A 21,060-nucleotide genomic window follows, 5' to 3' on the forward strand; every position below is an offset into this window, starting at 1 on the left:
TCTTGTTATAATAAGGTTAGGTAAGTTTTCTAAGATTCTTTTAGTGCAAAATTAAAAATATTACATTAACATTAATGAAAAAAATATATCTTTAAACGTATAAGAGAAAATTTTATAAAGGACTTAAATTTAAATGAGTTCTTGCTAATTGACCAGTTTTACATATTCGGCACAACATATATATATATATATATATATATATATATATATATATATATATATATATATATATATATATATATATATATATATATATATATATATATATATATATATATATATATATATATATATATATATATATATATATATATATATATATATATATATATATATATATATATATATATATATATATATATATATATATATATATATATATATATATATATATATATATATATATATACATATATATATATATATATATATATATATATATATATATATATATATATATATATGTGTGTGTGTGTGTGTGTGTGTGTGTGTGTGTGTGTGTGTGTGTGTTTGTGGATGTATATGCATGTGCAAGATGTAATTGCAAAACGATGATATATCGCAAACCTTGGTGAGCAACACACAGATCTAAAACACGGACACCACTGCCCCACACCATTGCCTAGCACTGAAAGCAGTCGACACACACACACACACACACACACACACACACACACACACACACACACACACACACACACACACACACACACACACACACACACACACACACACACACACACACGCACACACACACGCACACACACACATGCACGTGTGAACTCTTGTGGAGAAATTTTCTCCAGGAGGGGGGTATCAACCTCTTTCAGTCCCTTCAGCCCTGAAGGGCCCAGCCCTCTCAGTAGGGGCAAGCATCTTGTTTACTGCTACATCAAGTAATTGATCCCAGATGCAGTACAAGCATGTGACATGGTCATGCGGCTCTTTGCAAGAGACCAGTGTTGCAAATAGTGTATTTTAACAAGAGACAATCAGTCTCTTCCTCAGCAGGAAAATTAAGGAAAATCCTGCACCCACTTTATTACCATGTTAAAAATATACATTGTTGTCTATGCTTAAGACAGCAAGAATCAAGCATTCTGCATTGCGTCATAGTGGAAGTTTGGCAAGGAGGGGAAATGTGGTATGTCAGCTCTTTCTTTGTGGCTAGGGGCAGTGGCAGCATAGGGTGCTGTGGCATCTTCATATTGCTTTGCTGTACCTCAGACAATCTCCATAACATATCAAAACACACACAGAGAAGTGTGATCAGCTTCTTTAGTGTTAAGATTGTGAATAATTGACAAACCTTGTGGAAAATAGTGTACCAGGATGCATATTCCTAGACTGTGGAAAATGTGGACATTCTCGACGACACTATTCTTCAATCAAGACACTGATACGTGAGTGTAAGGGTCCAATACGCAAACCCAGGTAAGTCTATTTAGCTTGTGATTATTCCATTGACTGCGCAGTTGAGAACATTGTACGCTGAACAGATTACCATATACCCCAGTGACACGAGGGCCATCGAGCCCCCACACGTGAGTACAAGATTCAATGGATCCAGTCAATATTCAGTAATGAAAATACTGACATAACACCTTACACATAATTTTATTCCAGCCCTTGAGGAAAAGCAACAACAGTTTTTCAAGACATTGCCTGCAGGGACGACTGTGTAGGCAAAAGCTGTCTTTCAAGCTAAGTCCCATTTCAGTCCACTATTAATCTTTGACTTGTAGCATTACCCTCAACAGGTGTCATCCGGTTTGAAGGACCAAATAATTTCTTGTATACAGGGAATTCCTCACTTGCCTAACCCATGGGCACGACCTACTTCCACATTGGACAAATGTAACACCACCTATGACTGCTGCACCTGCCTATGTTATATAAGCTACTTCTCTGTACATATGCTGTATTCTTTTCAAGGTTGATGGACTGACCACATCGACTCAAGCCTGAGGAACTGATTACCTTAAACTCCTCCTGTTCTTCACCATTCTCCTTTGTATGGACTGATGAAGCCACTGTGTGGTGAAACGTTGCCTCATTAAAGATACCCAAGCATTGCACATGTGCCTAATATATTAACGTTTTCCAGTGCATTTATATCCATTCTGTAACATAGTAACCAGAACTGTGCAGCATAATCTAAATGTGGCCTGACCAAACACATATAGAGTTGAAGAACATCCTGAGGACTTCTATTATTTATACTTCTTGATACGAAGCCAAGGATTCTGTTAGCTTCATTGTGAACACTTATGCACTGTTGTCTTGGTTTCAGATTACTGCTAACCAGAACTCCTAAATCCTTTTCACAAATAGTAATATTAAGATGAATGGTTCAGAGAACCGACATGATTCTATTCAAGATTGATGGACTGACCACATCGACTCAAGGTTGAGGGACTGATTACCTCATTCTCCTCCTATTCTTCAAGATTCTCCTTTGTATGGACTGATGAAGCCACTGTGTGGCGAAACGTTTCCTCAATAAAGATACCCAAGAGTTGCACATGTGTCTAATTTATCAGTAATATTAAGCTCTACATAATTTTGTTTGTATGTGGCATGGTTATTTTCCTGTCCGACATTCAGAACTTTGCATTTGTCTGTATTAAACTGCATCTCCCACTTTTCCAATCACTGCATCAGTCTATTCAAATCATTCTGGAGATCTCTAATATCCTCATTAGAATGAATTAGACGGCCTATTTTGGTGTCATCAGCAAATTTGCTTATGTTGCTATTTATTCCCTCTTCTATGTCGTTTATGTAAATTGTAAACAAGGGGCCCAACACTAACCCCTGTAGAACACCGCTTGTGACATGCCCCCATTCTAATTTCTCCCCATTTATACAAGCTCTCTGTTGCCTATTTGACAGCCATGCCTCTACCCAGGAAAAACTTTCTCCTCCTATTCCATGTGCCTTAAGTTTCCTGGTGGCCTGGTGGTTAACGCTCTCGCTTCACACGGTGAGGGCCTGGGTTCGATTCCCTGCCAGAGTAGAAACATTGGACGTGTTTCCTTCCACCTGTTGTCTATGTTCCCCATCAGTAAAATGGGTACCTGGGTGTTAGTCGACTGGTGTGGGTCGCATCCTGGGACACTGACCTAAGGAGGCCTGGTCACAGACCGGGCCGCGGGGGCGTTGACCCCCGGAACTCTCTCCAGATAAACTCCAGATAATAGCCTCTGATGTGGAACTCTATCGACAATTGAGTTTTCCCGTTTCGCTGATATTCACTCACAAATGATTTCAGGCTGTTTGTCATTCCGTATAACGTAGACATAACATTGCACCAGAAAACCTTCAAATGAAACTTACTGAGATGCAATGCAGTGATGTATTAAGATCAAAATTTAATGCAACGGGCGTATCTCACGAAATATCTTCTTGAAATATCTTGAAATATCTACATGAAATATCTTCTTGAAACTGGTATGTATACCAACTTGGTAGATCACACTAAAAAAAATGACGTCAATGTTTGGCAGTACTTACATGTGCCAGCAACTCTTCTCAAAAATGAAATACGCGAAGAGTAAATTAAGAAACAGACTGACTGATGCCCCTTTAGATGACATCTTTCATCTGGCCCCTTTCAGCCTGTCATCTAATGTGCAAGACTGGTATACAATACCGACAAGATGAAAGTTAAGAGGACATCTACATGACTTTCTTCAAGACTTCTACAACTAGCCCATCAATTTGGGAAGGACCTACTTCCACTGGGGAATCCCGCCTACCAGTGACTATGCCCTCTTCTGCTACACGTCCCTTTCACTGACGCCTATATAAGCGCCAGTCTCCTTGATAGGGCTTCAGAATCTCTACAACCACGGTGCTCTAAACACCACCTCCAAGGCCGAGGGACTGATTACCTCATCTTTTGTATATAGTTCTTCGTTTTTCTTATTATGTCCAAGAATTTGTATTGATAAAGCCACTGGATGGCGAAACGTCTACAATAAAGATAACCAGATGTTGCACAAGTGTCTTAACTTTCATCTTGTCGGTATTGTATACCAGTCTTGCACAACTTGTCAGGCACTGCAACATCATGGTATCTTGATTCAGAAGACATCTACATGACTTTCTTCAAGACTTCTACAACTAGCCCATCAATTTGGGAAGGACCTACTTCCACTGGGAAATCCCGCCTACCAGTGACTATGCCCTCTTCTGCTACACGTCCCTTTCACTGACGCCTATATAAGCGCCAGTCTCCTTGCCTGTGCTTCAGAATCTCTACAACCACGGTGCTCTAAACACCACCTCCAAGGCCGAGAGACTGATTACCTCATCTTTTGTATATAGTTCTTCGTTTTTCTTATTATGTCCAAGAATTTGTATTGATAAAGCCACTGGATGGCGAAACGTCTACAATAAAGATAACCAGATGTTGCACAAGTGTCTTAACTTTCATCCTGTCATCTAATATTGAGAGACTGTCGAGCGAGAAAGCAATACCAAGCTTGTGCTACTAGGTCGGATGCTGTGCTCCTCCTTTAAGTGACGTGACTGACCTGACTTGGTCAAGGCATTGGCTTAAGCTGGTGGGAGAATTGGACCTGCCTTGCATAGGCCGGTAGGCCTGTTGCACTGTTCCTTCTTTGTGTTATGTTCTTATGTGTCACACTAACTGCTATTAGACAGGGAGAGAGAGAGGTGTGGGTAGGTTCCATACCAGTGTCTCAAAATAACTTATGCTCAGTAGACATAATATTGCTTAATTAAATGTATATAAACATATGTCAAAGTTTAGTATGTATGTATTATTATTACCTCTATTTATTAACTATGGCGATAGATGTGGCAGCCATCAACTCACAAACATGACCCCTGGCCCCTAGACAGAACGAGGTTACCTACCCCTGGCCTAGAGGGTTTGAAAACATTTAGAAAAAGCGTTCACAAGTTATCTCCTGGAAATCAGTACCCGAAATTCCCTAATTCAGTAAAATCTGTTACAATTCGAGCCTCCCTCTATAAGCTTGAAGCCAGAAAAAAAAACAGTATCAAGATGTGTTTAATAAAACTGACAAATTTGGACTTGCAGAACCAAATAGCAAAGTAAGCCCTTCTTTGAGCACAGTGTACTAGAAGAGACTCTCCACTTATCGTACAGTAATCAGTAACCACATTATTCCCAATAATTTAGTCTCCGGGAAATTTGCATCTACGCAGCCTTAATTCTTCCTTTATCAGACACACTGGGTGATTACGTTTAAAGCCGTCCCGAGGCTGCATAAACAAGATATCAAGCGGCAAGTGATACCACCCAGCTTTTGTAAACAAGGTTGGCAAATTAGCATCTACACACTCCAGTAACAATCCAAAAGTTTAGAGCCGATCAGTGGTGGTAATCTTAATATATCGGAAGAAAACCGATACACTGTTTGCACGTAAATAAATGAACAAACTGTCGCCTACAGAGCTGGAAAACAATCCTAACCTTTGTCTACGAAAAATGCAAAAACACTAAAAGTTTCCGATCAACCAGACAAGAGAAATTCTGAAATTATTGCTCGGAAATCTTACAGGAGTTTGGAGGAAGAAGAAATCCGACTATTACTGAAGAGTACGAAAGGTGATACTAGTATTCTTTATAAGGATGATAGTAATAATTATTATTATCATTATTTTTTTATTATTCCTATTATCTTTTTATCGTCTTCTTCTACTTCTCTTTTTTCTTCATCATCTTCTTCTTCTTCTTCTTCTTCTTCTTCTTCTTCTTCTTCTTCTTCTTATTATTATTATTATTATTATTATTATTATTATTATTATTATTATTATTATTATTATTATTATTATTATCATTATTATTATTATTATTATTATTATTATTATTATTATTATTATTATTATTATTATTATTATTATTATTATTATTATTATTTTCCAAGAAGACACATTAATGTTACAATGAAAGGTTTAAGTGTTTATATCTACACAAGACAGCATAGGACCGCATAAGTCTTATGCTCCTAAATATAATATATTTAATCCGTCCCTCAGGTCTCGACTCATGCTGGCAACATACTCAGTATAATGAGCTGAGTCTTGAACACGGGGAAGACGTGGAGGACATCAGTGCTCTGCTCATGGGATCTCCCCGTCTCACCTCCCTCCTCACCTCACTTCCCGGGCCACCTGAGGGAATGTGCCTACCATACCGGAAGGTCGACTTGCAGTGGCTACATTCTTCTTTCTTTCATCTTCTTCTTCGTCGCCGTCATCATCATCTTATTATTATTATTATTATTATTATTATTATTATTATTATTATTATTATTATTATTATTAAATCATACCAAGGGTGGGGTTTGAACCATCGATCAGAGAGTTTCTAATCATGTCATTACGATTTCGTGAGTCAAGTTATTATTATTTTTATTATTATTACTATTATTATTATTATTATTATTATTATTATTATTATTATTATTATTATTATTATTATTATTATTATTATTATTATTATTATTATTATTATTATTATTATTATTATTATTATTATTAGTGGTAGTAGTAGTAGTAGTAGCAGTAGTAGTGTTATAATTATTAAGATTATTATTATTTTTACTTTATTAATATTGCGAAGCTTTAAACCAGCGATGGTAACTCATCGCAAAGACTGGAGCTAGTTCGAACCACTGTACCATAACCGTGAAACAAACAAGCAGCCAAATTGTATTAGTGTACCAGGGAATGTCGACCTGCTGCAACTCTTCAGTGTAAAACACTGCTGAGTTCACGTTACCTACTGCACGTTACCAGTAGGTTATTTGTATTCGCTACTTGGTTTCACCGCCCCAGTCACAGACCACTCCTCTTGGTTACTTGCCTCTGCCTGCAGTCCAACCTTTATTGAGTTCCCTGTTGAAGACAGCCAAGATTTGCACTATGGGAGGATGTTGAAGAATCGTGGTCCCTTTGCACTTATTAACTTACTCTTAGTGTGCTCATCTCGCCTCTGTAGTATCTTGCACCATCTGCTAAGCCTCCTATTTTCATATTGAGTGATTTCGGTGAGCAGATTTGGGACCAGTCCTTCCAGAATCTTTCTCACCTAAGTTCCTAATAAGGAGCACAGTTAGGGGGATTTGAAGCACTCTCGATGATTTAGGTACTTGACTGAGGTTATACATGCCGTGAATGTTCTATGTACATTTTCCAGTTCTGTAATCTCACCCGCCTTAAAGACGGTGTTTTCTTGCAGTTCTTGATGAACATAGAGTTCCACGAGTCTGGGCCTGAGGCAGAAAGCATTGACATGCGATTTATCACTTTGAAGTCAAGTTGGGTAAGAGTTACATGAGAAATTTCAGAAATGTTCATACCGTTTTGCTTCTCCTTCATGAAGAATTCGTTTGGGCAGTCAATCCTTAAGTAGATTCCTGGCTTACCGAACACTGAGCTGTAGTGTGTCTTAAACATATCGCAAATTTCTTTGTTGCTGTCAGTGTATATTCAATGTCCTTTAACTGAAGATACGATACTAATTGTTATTTTGGTACTGGATTTCGCATATGAGTAAAAATATTTTGGATTTTTTTTTTCAATTTCACTTACGGGTTATTGCTCCTTCCGTCTCTTGTGAATTCTGTAGGGTGCATTCACTTTGAGCTCAACGTTCTTCATTTTCCAAATCAGTGTTACTTTTCATTGTTCAGTAAGTTCACCGCTTCTGAGATTTTCTGTGATCCGTCGTCTTCATCTGTATAGGGCACACTTTTACCTTTCCATCTTGCTTCTCTTCCTTCTTTGTAATGGTATTTGTCTGGAACATATCTCGAGTACCACTGAGCTCATACACTCCAAGTACTGAGTCAGGTCTACATTAAGCATAATTTCTTTTCGGTATATTTCAGCGAGATCACGACTGATTTGACCTCAATCAGGGCCCTCACTGTTAAAATTAAATTTGTTGAACCCTCATGACTGAGGGATCAACAAATTTAACCGGGACCAGCGAATATGCAGGTCTGAACTACTACTAGGTTGTGATCTGAGTTTATATATTGTCTTCGACACTGTAAAATTCCAAATCAGGTCCTTATTATTAGTGAATACACGCTCCAGGTCGGTTTTACTGTCTGCTGGCGTAAGGCGAATATTGTAGTCTTAGTAGTTCAGTTGAGAGACAGTTCATCCAGACTGGTTCCTACGATTTTCTCTGCTATTACAGTCTTTGCAATTTCTATTTAATATATGTTTCTTAAATCAAAGTCACTGATCAACAGGATATTAGGAACATGAACCGGGAGAATTTCAAGACAGTACCCAATTTGTAATAGTTGCTCTTTGAACTGATGGAAGTTGCATCTGGTGGCTTATGCATATGAAATAATAAGATTCTGATTTTCAAATTTAACCACCAGAAATTCAGCTACATAGTTTGTGGTGTTAACTCAGTGTATATGAACGATTCTTTGACATACAGACCCCAACCCCATTGTTGTCTGTTGTTTTCGGTTGCATCTAAGTAGATTGTATCCAGGGATCCATATTCCACTGTCAAGGTAACCTTTACACGGATCACCGTAAAAACTGTGAGCATTACATTTGACTCCATTAATAAATGGAACTGTGTTGATGTTGCTCGGTTTAGGATCTTGTTCATTCGTAAACAGAAAGCTCGAGAATATTTTCTAGTCTGCTGGCTTGAAGCGAATTTATTGTAGAGCATTGTCAACAGAGAGCCTGTAAGGAACTCGAAGGATTCCCAAGCATCATACAAAAAGGAGAAAAAATGGACGGACCTAGACGACGTTTCGATCTGCCCTGATTTTAATATCAAGTCGCTAGTGATAGAATAGATGTCAGTTATCAGATAGTTTGTGATTCTCAAGTGAGCTTAGCTAGAAAATAGATGTCAGCGATCAGATGACACGCACATTAATAATAAACTAGGTGTTGCAGTAACAGATATTTCAGGACTTAATATAAGCTTTAGCACAGTTACATACTGTCAGACACAACAAGTTGCGATTTACCAACTTATGTCAATTTCTGTTGTTCTTAATATTTTATTTCTCTAATACGTTTCAGAGAAAATTAAAAAAAAAAATCACACAAATTAAGCGTCTCTGGGATGAGAGGCAAATAGATTTGATCTAATGAAACGAAGGACAGTTCCAGTTTATTGAGTCAAAAACCCTTCACCATCATAACATGTAAACAGGATTAATCTCCAGAAGAAGATTTGTCCCCATCATGGTGGTGGGTGTGTCTGCGAGCCACCTGCCTGAGAGGCTTGTCATATGCTTGAGAATGTTGTGTGTTGCATCCATTAGGTCTCACTCCACGGATATTTTATCCTCTAGATCTTTACGCGTCCTTCGAGGATATTTGTTCTAGAGAGGGCTGGAGAAGCTTCAGGTAATGAGGGCGATAATTTCGTTAAGGAACATTGAAGGCCTGGTTGGGTAATTTGGTGGTTACTGGAGGTGTAGACGGAGCTTAGTTGGGCGTGTGGACAGTGTTCAGCACGTTGTGGGTCAGGGCTGTGGTGGGCCACACCCCAGCCGCGCCCACACTGACCCTCCCTCCACCCCCACAAAATCCTTCCCTACAACAGAACACCGCCCCTCCCCGCATCCAAACACTGTCCCTTGCTGAATCCTACACCGCCCTTCCCGCACCTTAACACCCTCCCCTACGAGCACCCGTAATATCCCTCTAAGTATGCCAGGCCCCCTCCCGTAACCCCACAACCCCTCCCTACATACCAGGGCCCCTCCCGATACCCAGTGCCCCTCCCGATACCCAATACCCCTCCCGATACCCAGTGCCCTCCGCCGGAATATGAATACCTGGAGATTTACACACACACACACACACACACACACACACACACACACATGAGAAGAGTGGTGGAGCACCTAGAAAGGAATGAGCTCATCACCGACAACCAGCACGGATTCAGAGATGGGAAATCCTGTGTCACAAACCTACTAGAGTTCTATGACAAGGTGACAGCAGTAAGACAAGAGAAAGAGGGGTGGGTTGATTGTATTTTCTTGGACTGTAAGAAGGCTTTTGACACAGCTCCACACAAGAGATTAGTGCAAAAGCTGGAGGACAAGGCAAGAAAAACAGGGAAGGCACTGCAGTGTATCAGAGAATACCTGATGGGAAGACATCAGCGAGTCATGGTACCTGACGAGGCGTCAGAGTGGGCGCCTGTGACGAGCGGGGTTCCACAGGGGTCAGTCCTAGGACTGGTGCTGTATCTGGTATATGTGAATGACATGACGGAAGGGACAGACTCAGATGTGTCTCTATTTGCAGACAGTGTGAAGTTAATGAGGAGAATTCAATGGGAGGAGGACCAGGCAGAAGTACAAAAAGATCTGGACAGGCTACAGGCCTGGTCCAGAAACTGGGTCCTGGAGTTCAACCCCACCAAGTGCAAAGTCATGAAAATTAGGAAAGGGCAGAGAAGACCACAGACAGTATAGGGCGCCAAAGACTACAAACCTCACTCAAGGTAAAGGATCTTGGGGTGAGTATAACACTGAGCACATCTCCTGAGTTGCATATCAACCAAATAATTGCTGCAACTTATCAGCGCCTAGAACCTAAGATTAGCATTCCGACATCTCAGTAAGGAATCGTTCAGGACCCTGTACACCGTGTACGTCAGGCCCACATTGGAGTATGCAGCACCAGTTAGGAACCCAACGAGACTAGTCCCGGAGCTAAGAGGCATGTCCTGCAAGGAGAGGTTAAGGGAAATCGACTTAACGGCACTGGAAGACAGGAGAGATAGGGATGATGTGATAACGACTTAAAATACTGAGATTAATCGACAAACCATACCACGGGTGGGATTAGAACCCGCGATCAGAGAGTCTTAAAACTCCATACCGTCGCATTAGCCACTGGGCCAGCTAGTTTTGAGAGTCTCTGATCGCGGGTTCTAATCCCACCCGTGGTATGGTTTGTTTGCAGTCTTGTCATTACGATTTCGTGAGTCATTAATCCATAGGGTGTACGGAGACAGGATGTTGCAGAGATGGGACACAGCAATAAGGCGTCACAATTAGAAAAATCAGATGAGTCACAGGGATGTTAGGAAGTTCTTTAGTTATAGAGTTGTCAGGAAGTGGAATAGTCTGGAAAGTGATGTAGTGGAAGCAGGATCCATACATAACATTAAGAAGAGGTATGTTAGGTAAAAGAACACAACCGCAACTAATGTGACATTTTATTGTGGCAACGTTTCCCTCTCTAGGAGCGGAACGTTGCCACATTAAAATGTCACATTAGTTGCACTTGTGTCCTTTTGCCTAACATTTTGCCGGTAATTCTACCAACATTAATACAGGAAAAGGTATGATGAAGCTAATGGAGCATTGTAGAGGCTCATGGACCAGTGAAAAGGCGAGGGTCAAGTGCTGTGAATCGACCCTTACAAACACACACACACACACACACACACACACACACACACACACACACACACACACACACACACATGGAGTTGTCAGGAAGTGGAACAATCTGGCTTCATTTAAGAACATAAGAAAGAAGAAACACTGCAACAGGCCTACTGACCCATGTGGAGCAGGTCCATGTCCCTTCCCCCCGGATTAGACCAATGACGTCCCCCGGATTAGCCCAATGACCCACCCAGTCTGGTCACCTCCACTCAAGGATGGAGCACTGCACCAGACCCAGCAGCACAAGCTAGTCAGGTCCAACTCACACCCACCCACACCCACTCATGTATTTAACTAACCTATTTTTAAAACTACACAACGTTATAGCCTCAGTAACTACTCGGGAGTTTGTTCCACTAATCCACAACTCTATTACCAAACCATTGCTTTCCTATATCCTTCCTGAATCTGAATTTTTCCAACTTGAAACCATTGCTGCGAGTCCTGTCTTCGCTGGAAATTTTCAGCACGCTATTTAAATCCCCTTTATTTATTCCTGTTTTCCATTTATACATCTCAATCATATCCCCCCTAATTCTACGCCTTTCGAGAGAGTGCAGATTCAGGGCCCTTAGTCTATCCTCATAGGGAAGATTTCTGATACATGGGATCATCTTTGTCATCCTCCTCTGTATGTTTTCTAGAGCATTTATATCCATTCTGTAATATGGTGACCAGAATTGATCAGCATAGTCTAAATGAGGCCTAACCAAGGATATATAGAGTTGAAGAACAACCTGAGGACTTCTATTATTTATACTTTTAGATAAGAAGCCAAGAATTCTGTTAGCTTTATTGCGAACACTAATGCACTGTTGTCTTGGTTTTAGATTACTGCTAACCAGAACTCATAAATCCTTTTCGCAATCAGTAGTATTAAGATCTACATTATTTAGTTTATATGTGGCATGGTTATTTAACTGTCCAACATTCAGAACTTTGCATTTGTCAATATTAAACTGCATCTGCCACTTCTCCGACCATTGCATCAGTCTATGGAGTGCTCTAGTGTCCTCATTAGAATGAATTGGACGGCCTATTTTGGTGTCATCAGCAAATTTGCTTATGTCGCTATTTATTCCCTCATCTATGTCGTTTATGTAAATTGCGAACAACAATGGGCCCTGAGGAACACCGCTTGTGATGTGCTCCCATTCTGATTTCTCTCCATTTAGACTATACTACTCAGTTCTGGTCACCGTATTAAAGAATGAATATAAATGCTCTGGAAAACGTACAAAGGAGGATGAAAAAGATGATCCCATGTATCAGAAATCTTCCATATGAGTATAGACTGAGGGCCCTGAATCTGCACTCTCTCGAAAGGAGTAGAATTATGGGGGATATGATCGAGGTGTATAAATGGAAAACGGGAATAAATAAAGGGGATGTAAATAGCGTGCTGAAAATTTCCAGCCAAGACAGGACTCGCAGCAATGGTTTCAAGTTGGAAAAATTCAGATTCAGGAAGGATATAGAAAAGCACTGGTTTGGTAATAGAGTTGTGGATGAGTACAGTTATTGAGGTTAAAACGTTGTGTAGTTTTAAAAATAGGTTAGATAAATACATGAGTGGGTGTGGGTGGGTGTGAGTTGGACCTGACTAGCTTGTGCTGCTGGGTCTGGTGCCGTGCTCCTTCCTTGAGTGGAGGTGACCAGACTGGGTGGGTCATTCGGCTTATTCGGGTGGGGGGGAATTGAACCTGCTCCACATGGGTCAGTGGGCCTGCTGCAGTGTTCCTTCTTTCTTATGTTCTTATGTTCTTATGATGTAGTGGAGGCATGATCCATCCATGAGCTTTATCGTAGTGATCAGCGAATAGGCCGGGCAAAAGGTGTGACTCGATCTCTGCAACAAATAGGTGAATACACACACACACAATTTCCAATCAATCTGACTAATGTTAAAGTCTCCTAGTATTACTAAGTTATCGTGCCCTGTGACCTTAACAATTTCCTCCCAAAGTAGTCTCTCTTGGTCCTTATCTAAGTTTGGGGAATGGTATATCACTCCTAAAATCTGTTTTTCATGTCTCTCTGAAAATTCTATGTAGACAGACTCTATATGTGCTATTTCAGACTTTATACCCGTTTTTATACAACAGCTCAAGCGATCTTGGACATACAGTAAATTGCCACCCCACCCTCCTTCCCGATGCTTCTGTCTACATGGAACAATTTAAAACTCTGAATGTGACATTCAGCAGGCATGTCTCGATTTTTCGTATTAAACCACGTCTCAGTTATGGCAAATACATCCTTGTTACCTGCACTTTCAATTATTCTCAACTCGCCCATCTTTTTCCTAGCACAACGAATATTATTATAATATAAGTTTAAAGACCTTCCTTTCTCTTTACCCTCCCTGCTCATTTCTGTTTTTCCACTATACCTATTACTGCCTTTGTCACTTAGTGCCACTGGCTTTCCAACATCCACCTCATTCTACCTATTACTAGTTCTCCTAAAACTCACAACATTACTTCACTAGGACTCCACTGTTTTCCCCCCAAAACCCATTATCACTATTTCTAGTTTAAAGTCCTAACAGCTCCCTCCACTGCAGTGGCCAGTGCCCCCACCCCAGACATAGATAAGTGAACCCCATCCCTGGCATACATGCCATTTCTGCCATACAAGAGGTCCTACTTCTTAATGAATGTTACTGAATTTTTCTTAGTGTTTGTCCAGCCAGCAATTGACACCAATTGTCCTGGAAAACCGCTCATTTCCAACTCCTCTCCTTGGCAAAATAACACATATCACAGGGTTCCCACCCTTCTTCCTAATTCTGTCTATTGCTGCCCTATACCTGCTAATCAGGTCCTCACCCTTACGTTTGCCAACATCGTTGCCTCCAGCACTGAGACAGATAATAGGAGTGTTCCCATTACCTCTCATGATGTCCAAATGGCTAATAGTATCCTTCATCCCAGCCCCAGGAAAACACTCCCTCTGCCTTATCTTCCTATCTCTAAGGCAAAAAGCCCTAACCTTAAACTTAACCTGACTGTCCCCAACTAAAACAATGTTCTTACCTCGACTGGCGGTGTGTATGACGTTCTCGACGGTCTTAGTAGAGATGATCTTCGCTAGGATGTCTTCACTGCCTGGCTTCACTGTGTCGTTAACAATTGTCCTTATTGTACTGTCTTCGTTGGAAGATCATGGATGATCGGTTCACATTCGTCTGATAACAAGGAAAAAGAGCTCCTGGTATTCACAGCAGTCTCCTGGACCTTCTTCTCCCTGACTAGCATCCATTCATTGGTCCGATCATTGGCGTCATTGTTCCGGGGATAATCCTTGCACATTCCCTTCTGTCGTTGAATTTCTCTTCTTGCTTCCGCTAATTCTACCTTAAACTGAAGATATAGCTGCTCGTAGTCGAGGGAAGCCATCATCACAATTTCAGATATCTAAGAACGGAGAGCACACTAGACAAGTCTTCACTGAGCAAGTACAGGTCTCTTGTGACAGTAATAATAGTTAATTTGAATTCTTCAGGAAATGAATAATTATTAATTTCTAGAATCTCATTTACGTCTTCTTGTGTAAAGACTGACAAAACAATAATCATTAAATAGAGAAAACATTTCCAGTTCGTTATCCGTCAGCTGTCCATTCCCAGTTTTCAGAGGTCCTACTTTTTCCCTCACCTTCGTCCTATACACTTGAAAGAATCCTTTTGGATTAGTCTTTGATTCATTAGCAGCCTTAATTTCATAGTCATGTTTAGCCTTTCTAATCCTCTTTTTTACTTCTCTGTTAAACTGAACATATTGGTCAATAAGGTTAACCTCTCCCCATTTGGGATCGCTATTATCTGACTTAATTTCTTTCTGAGGAATGTATATACTTTGAGCACGTTGTACACTATTAAGAAAAAAACCATAAAAGCAGATCCCTTCGTAATCGTAAGTATGATCATCGTCAATAAAATCATTAGGTAGATTACCCAAATCGAGATTAGACAGGTGTTCCATAACTCCAACATAAACGGCTTTATACATCATTAGTACGGCCTCACCTAGATTATGCAGCTCAGTTTTGGTCTCCATATTACAGAAAGTTTACCACATGCGAGCTTGAGAAAGTTCACTTCACGTTGAGAAAGTTCCCTACATGTGAATCTGAGAAAGTTCACTTCATTTTAACTTGAGATAGCTCACTTTATGTGAACAACACGTTACGTAACCATACCACGGGCGGGATTTGAACCAGCGGTCAGAGAGTCTCAAAACTCCAGACCGTCACGTTAGCCACTGGACCAGCTAGCCACAATAAGATTCATCCAACTAGGTATATTTCTACACCATAGGAAGGTTAGCATAGGCACCACTGTGACCACAAATGCAAGTTTTTACGGACGAATCTCCAGCTAGCGTGGCCGTGACGAACTCTAGCTCAAGTCCCCTCACTGCCGTCACTGTCGTCACGGCCACGCTAGCTGGAGATTCGTCTGTAAAAACTTGCATTTGTGGTCACAGTGGTGCCTATGCTAGCCTTCCTATGGTGTACAAATATACCTAGTTGGACGAATCTTATTGTGGCTAGCTGGTCCAGTGGCTAACGCGATGGTCTAGAGTTTTGAGACTCTCTGACCGCGGGTTCAAATCCCGCCCGTGGTATGGTTTGTTTGCAATCGTGTCATTACGGTTTCGTGAACACGTTACGTATTTCTACAAATAAAGATTCTTTCCTTTTCATGAGTATTATTATCTTCATTAGCTTTAATGTGCCGACATAAGTAATGCGAAAAACTCTTAGCAGAGCCTCGAATATTTCACTACGTTTTGTCTTTATTAATGCTTCGTCAGTCATATCAAGATTTAATTAGGCCTCTTTTAAGGGCAGAATTTTATCTTATAAAACCTATAACTCCGCTAAAATGTGTTTCAAATTCCTATTTTATCAGCTACTTGCCGTTATTTACATCCTGTCTATATAACAAAGTCGTTTCAGAAAGATCATAAATTTTGTTTCCTTTGAATATTTTTAAGTTTATGTCAGAAGGGATGCCGTCCTCCGAGTCGTTCATCATCCTTTCCCTTCCCTCTACCCCTTTTACCCTTTGTTTACAGTGGTATCTCAAAGCTTCTGTTTGCTCAGCTGAAGGTGTGCAGCAGGATGGCCCTCTCGCCACTTTGCTGTTCTTCCTAATCAATAAGGAAATTAGGGAAATGCTGTCCAGTGTATTCAACATCTGTTTCCTATATAATGACACTTAGGTGGTCACTGCAGAATCGGAATGAGAAATAGTTTCTTCCAACCAACAGGTGATTGACCTAATCATAATTACGCACTCTGCTTCAAAGTACGTGTAGGTTCAAATCCTGCAATGGACAGAGAGATAATATTGAATTTATACTGTCTCAACGGAATCTTGACTAGCAGTTTTGAAGAAGCTTATATAACATTTTCCAAAGCATCGGAGAAGCTACCGAAACCGTATCTACACAGAGAAATTGAATCAAAGTTGACCTTAAACAAAATACCTCTAAAACTAATGTCTAATACATCTCTTGGGCAATAAGAAACCTCTAAATCATTTCTTAGGCAATAACAGAGACATTACCAGGTGCATCACACTTAAAGGTGTATTTCAGTGTATTAAGTACTAACTCAAGAAAGGTTAGGTAAAAGGACACAAGTGCAACTAATGTGACATTTTATTGCGGCAACGTTTCGCTCTCCAGAAGCTTTGTGAAGCCGTTACAAACAACACATGGACACACAGGGTAATAATAAATAGTGACAGAAATTCCGTGGATGTTTAAAAGTATTTCGAATCTATCTTTTTCTTTGCACCAAAAATTAACAATTATTAAGGATCAGTTGCTAACTACAGCTGTGTGACGTGGGTTGACAGACAACACAACTGCGATAACTGAGAACTAGCGAAGATATTCTCTGTTAATTTTAAATATTTTTATCTTCATCTAAGAATAGAACTGAAAGAAGCTTGGAGTGATACGGACCTTCTCAGAGAGAAATATTCGAAGCTTAAAAATTCCTTGACGGGCATACGAAAAAGACTAAAGAAAATGTATAGGGTATAAACTCGAGATTAAGAGGAATGAAGGTGTTGTGTTAGGAAAAATTAACTCAGTTTCTGTGATTCAACATGAATATAGGAAGGAGAAAGAATACAGGAGAATTTGAAATGTTAACCAGTAGATGGGGATTGTGCATCTCTAACTTAGATTGTCGCCCGTCGACCCGACGTTAAGGCCCGGACCCAAACACGGGAGTGGCCCTACTGCAGCAAAGGTTTTTGCTGGATTTTTTTTAGAGAGGAGCTACATCATCGACGCACACCACAGTGAAGATACCACCGACCCACCCTTCATCTCCGTCTACTTGCGTATAAACAGAAAATATCCCCATCCGCCTCGAAGAGCTGATGTACGCCATTGCTACCTGGTTGCTTGATAACAATCATCCGCGTCCCAGCCATAGGACGCTGAAGTATTGAAGGAGCAGGAGCTAGAGTACTGGAGTACCAGAAACTAGAGTATAGGAGTACCAGAAGTTGGAGTATTGGAGTACCAGCAGCTGGAGTATTGGAGTACCAGAAGTTGGAGTATTGGAGTACCAGCAGCTGGAGTATTGGAGTACCAGAAACTGGAGTATTGGAGTACCAGAAGCTGGAGTATTGGAGTACGAGAATCTGTAGTATTGGAGTACCATGGTGGGCGTGTTTCCCAGGCGTGAGTCTCGGCCTTGAGTCCGACCTTCGCCTTGAGATATTTGTTTCTGCCAAACTCAGCCGTCCAGGGCCTTGCGTACCCCCCCTCACTAATTTATGTTGTTGTTTGCCCTGCATGGCTGGCTGGTTGGCTGCTGACTGGCTGCTGACTGGCTGCTGACTGGCCGCTGACTGGCCGCTGACTGGCTGCTGACTGGCTGCTGACTGGCTGCTGACTGGCCGCTGACTGGCTGCTGACTGGCTGCTGACTAGCTGCTGACTGGCTGCTGACTGGCTGCTGATTCGTTAAGCTGGTTTTCGTGTGTGAGTGTCTTTCCATTTCTTTTTATTTTAGTTCATCAGCTGTTCTTCATAATGAGAGGCTCACGAGCCTCAGCAAGAGTGCCAGCAAGTGTATCGTAGAGTGCCAGTTTACCTGGTGGACCTGCCGATAGGACGCCGGTTCGTCTGATGGGCCTATCGGCAGGACACATGCTTATGTGAGAGGGAGAACGTTAAAGGTAATCGCTGTTTGATTCAAGGAATGGGAGGACAGCCCCTATTACTTGGATCAAGAGCCCGTCAACGGGACTGATAAGTACTCCAAGTAACGTTTCACCTCAGTATAATATTCATCACTGAGGTGAAAACCTCAATGATGAATATGCTTGTCACTTCTTGTTGTTTATGACAAGAGAAAAGCTAAGAAAAACTAAGAGAGAATTAAGAGAGAGAAAATAAGTTAGACCTTTCATGGGGTTTCCTGACTGCATTAGTGACTTATGCAATATGTTTTAGTGACCAAGGGTTTAGGATCAGGCTGGAGAGGACAGGTGTGAGGCTGCTATCATGGAATGTGTGTGTGTGTGTGTGTGTGTGTGTGTGTGTGTGTGTGTGTGTGTGTGTGTGTGTGTTTGTGTGTGTGTGTGTGTGTGTGTTTGTGTGTGTGTGTGTGTGTTGTGTTGTGTGTGTGTGTTTGTGTCTGTGTGTGTTTGTGTTTGTGTTTGTATTTGTGTGTGTGTGTGTTTGTGTGTGTGTGTGTGTGTGTGTGTGTGTGTGTGTGTGTGTGTGTGTGTTTGTGTTTGTGTGTGTGTGTGTGTGTGTGTTTGTGTCTGTGTGTGTTTGTGTTTGTGTTTGTATTTGTGTGTGTGTGTGTGTGTGTGTGTGTGTGTGTGTGTGTGTGTGTGTGTGTGTGTGTGTGTTTGTGTTTGTGTGTGTTTGTGTTTGTGTTTGTATTTGTGTGTGTGTGTGTGTGTATGTGTGTGTGTGTGTGTGTGTGTGTGTGTGTGTGTGTGTGTGTGTGTGTGTGTGTGTGTGTGTGTGTGTTTGTGTTTGTGTGTGTGTGTGTGTGTGTTTGTGTTTGTGTGTGTTTGTGTTTGTGCTTGTATTTGTGTGTGTGTGTGTGTGTGTGTGTGTGTGTGTGTACTCACCTAGTTGTACTCACCTAGTTGAGGTTGCAGGGGTCGAGTCCAAGCTCCTGGCCCCGCCTCTTCACTGGTCGCTACTAGGTCACTCTCCCTGAACCATGAGCTTTATCGTACCTCTGCTTAAAGCTATGTATGGATCCTGACTCCACTACATCGCTTCCCAAACTATTCCAATTCCTGACTACTCTGTGGCTGACGAAATACTTCCTAACATCTCTTTGATTCATCTGTGTCTTCAACTTCCAACTCTGTGTGTGTGTGTGTGTGTGTGTGTGTGTGTGTGTGTGTGTGTGTGTGTGTGTGTGTGTGTGTGTGTGTGTGTGTGTGAGTGTGAGTGTGTGTGTGTGCGTGTGTGTGTACTCACCTAGTTGTACTCACCTAGTTGAGGTTCCAGGGATCGAGTCCAAGCTCAGGGCCCCGCCTCTTCACTGGTCGCCATTAGGTCACTCTCCCTGATCCATGAGCTTTATCGTACCTCTGCTTAAAGCTATGTATGGATCCTGCCTCCGCTACATCTCTTCCTAAACTATTCCACTTCCTGACTACTCTGTGGCTGAAGAAATACTTCCTAACATCCCTGTGATTCATCTGTGTCTTCAGCTTCCTACTGAGTCCCCTTGTTGCTGTGTCCAGTCTCTGGAACATCCTGTCTTTGTCCACCTTGTCAATTCCTCTCAGTATTTTGTAAGTCGTTATCATGTCCCCCCTATCTCTCCTGTCCTCCAGTGTCGTCAGATTGATTTCCCTTAACCTCTCCTCATAGGACATACCTCTTAACTCTGGGACTAGTCTTGTTGCAAACCTTTGCACTTTCTCTAGTTTCTTTACATGCTTGGCTAGGTGTGGGTTCCAAACTGGTGCCGCATACTCCAATATGGGCCTAACGTACACGGTGTACAGGGTCCTGAACGATTCCTTATTAAGATGTCGGAATGCTGTTCTGAGGTTTGCCAGGCGCCCATATGCTGCGGCAGTTATTTGGTTGATGTGCGCTTCAGGAGATGTGCCTGGTGTTATATTCGCCCCAAGATCTTTTTCCTTGAGTGAGGTTTGTAGTCTCTGGCCCTCTAGACTGTACTTCGTCTGCGGTCTTCTTTGCCCTTCCCCAGTCCTCATGACTTTGCACTTGGTGGGATTGAACTCCCGGAGCCAGTTGCTGGACCAGGTCTGCAGCCTGTCCAGATCCCTTTGTATTTCTGCCTGGTCTTCGATCGAATGAACTCTTCTCATCAACTTCACGTCATCTGCAAACAGGGACACCTCAGAGTTTATTCCTTCCGTCATGTCTTTCACAAATACCAGAAACAGCACTGGTCCTAGGACTGACCCCTGTGGAACCCCGCTGGTCACAGGTGCCCATTCTGACACCTCGCCACGTACCATTACTCGCTGCTGTCTTCCTGACAAGTATTCCCTGATCCATTACAGTGCCTTCCCTGTTATACCTGCTTGGTCCTCCAGTTTTTGCACTAAT

General features: G+C 41.5%; 1 pseudogene; it reads right to left on the minus strand.

Annotated features, from left to right (window-relative positions):
- LOC128706013 (uncharacterized) overlaps positions 1–7,458 on the minus strand; it is a 38,001-nt pseudogene extending 30,543 nt beyond the window's left edge.
- Between the last annotated feature and the right edge of the window lie 13,602 nt (positions 7,459–21,060).

This window comes from Cherax quadricarinatus, chromosome 2 (assembly GCF_038502225.1).
Source record: "Cherax quadricarinatus isolate ZL_2023a chromosome 2, ASM3850222v1, whole genome shotgun sequence".
NCBI lineage: Eukaryota > Metazoa > Arthropoda > Malacostraca > Decapoda > Parastacidae > Cherax > Cherax quadricarinatus.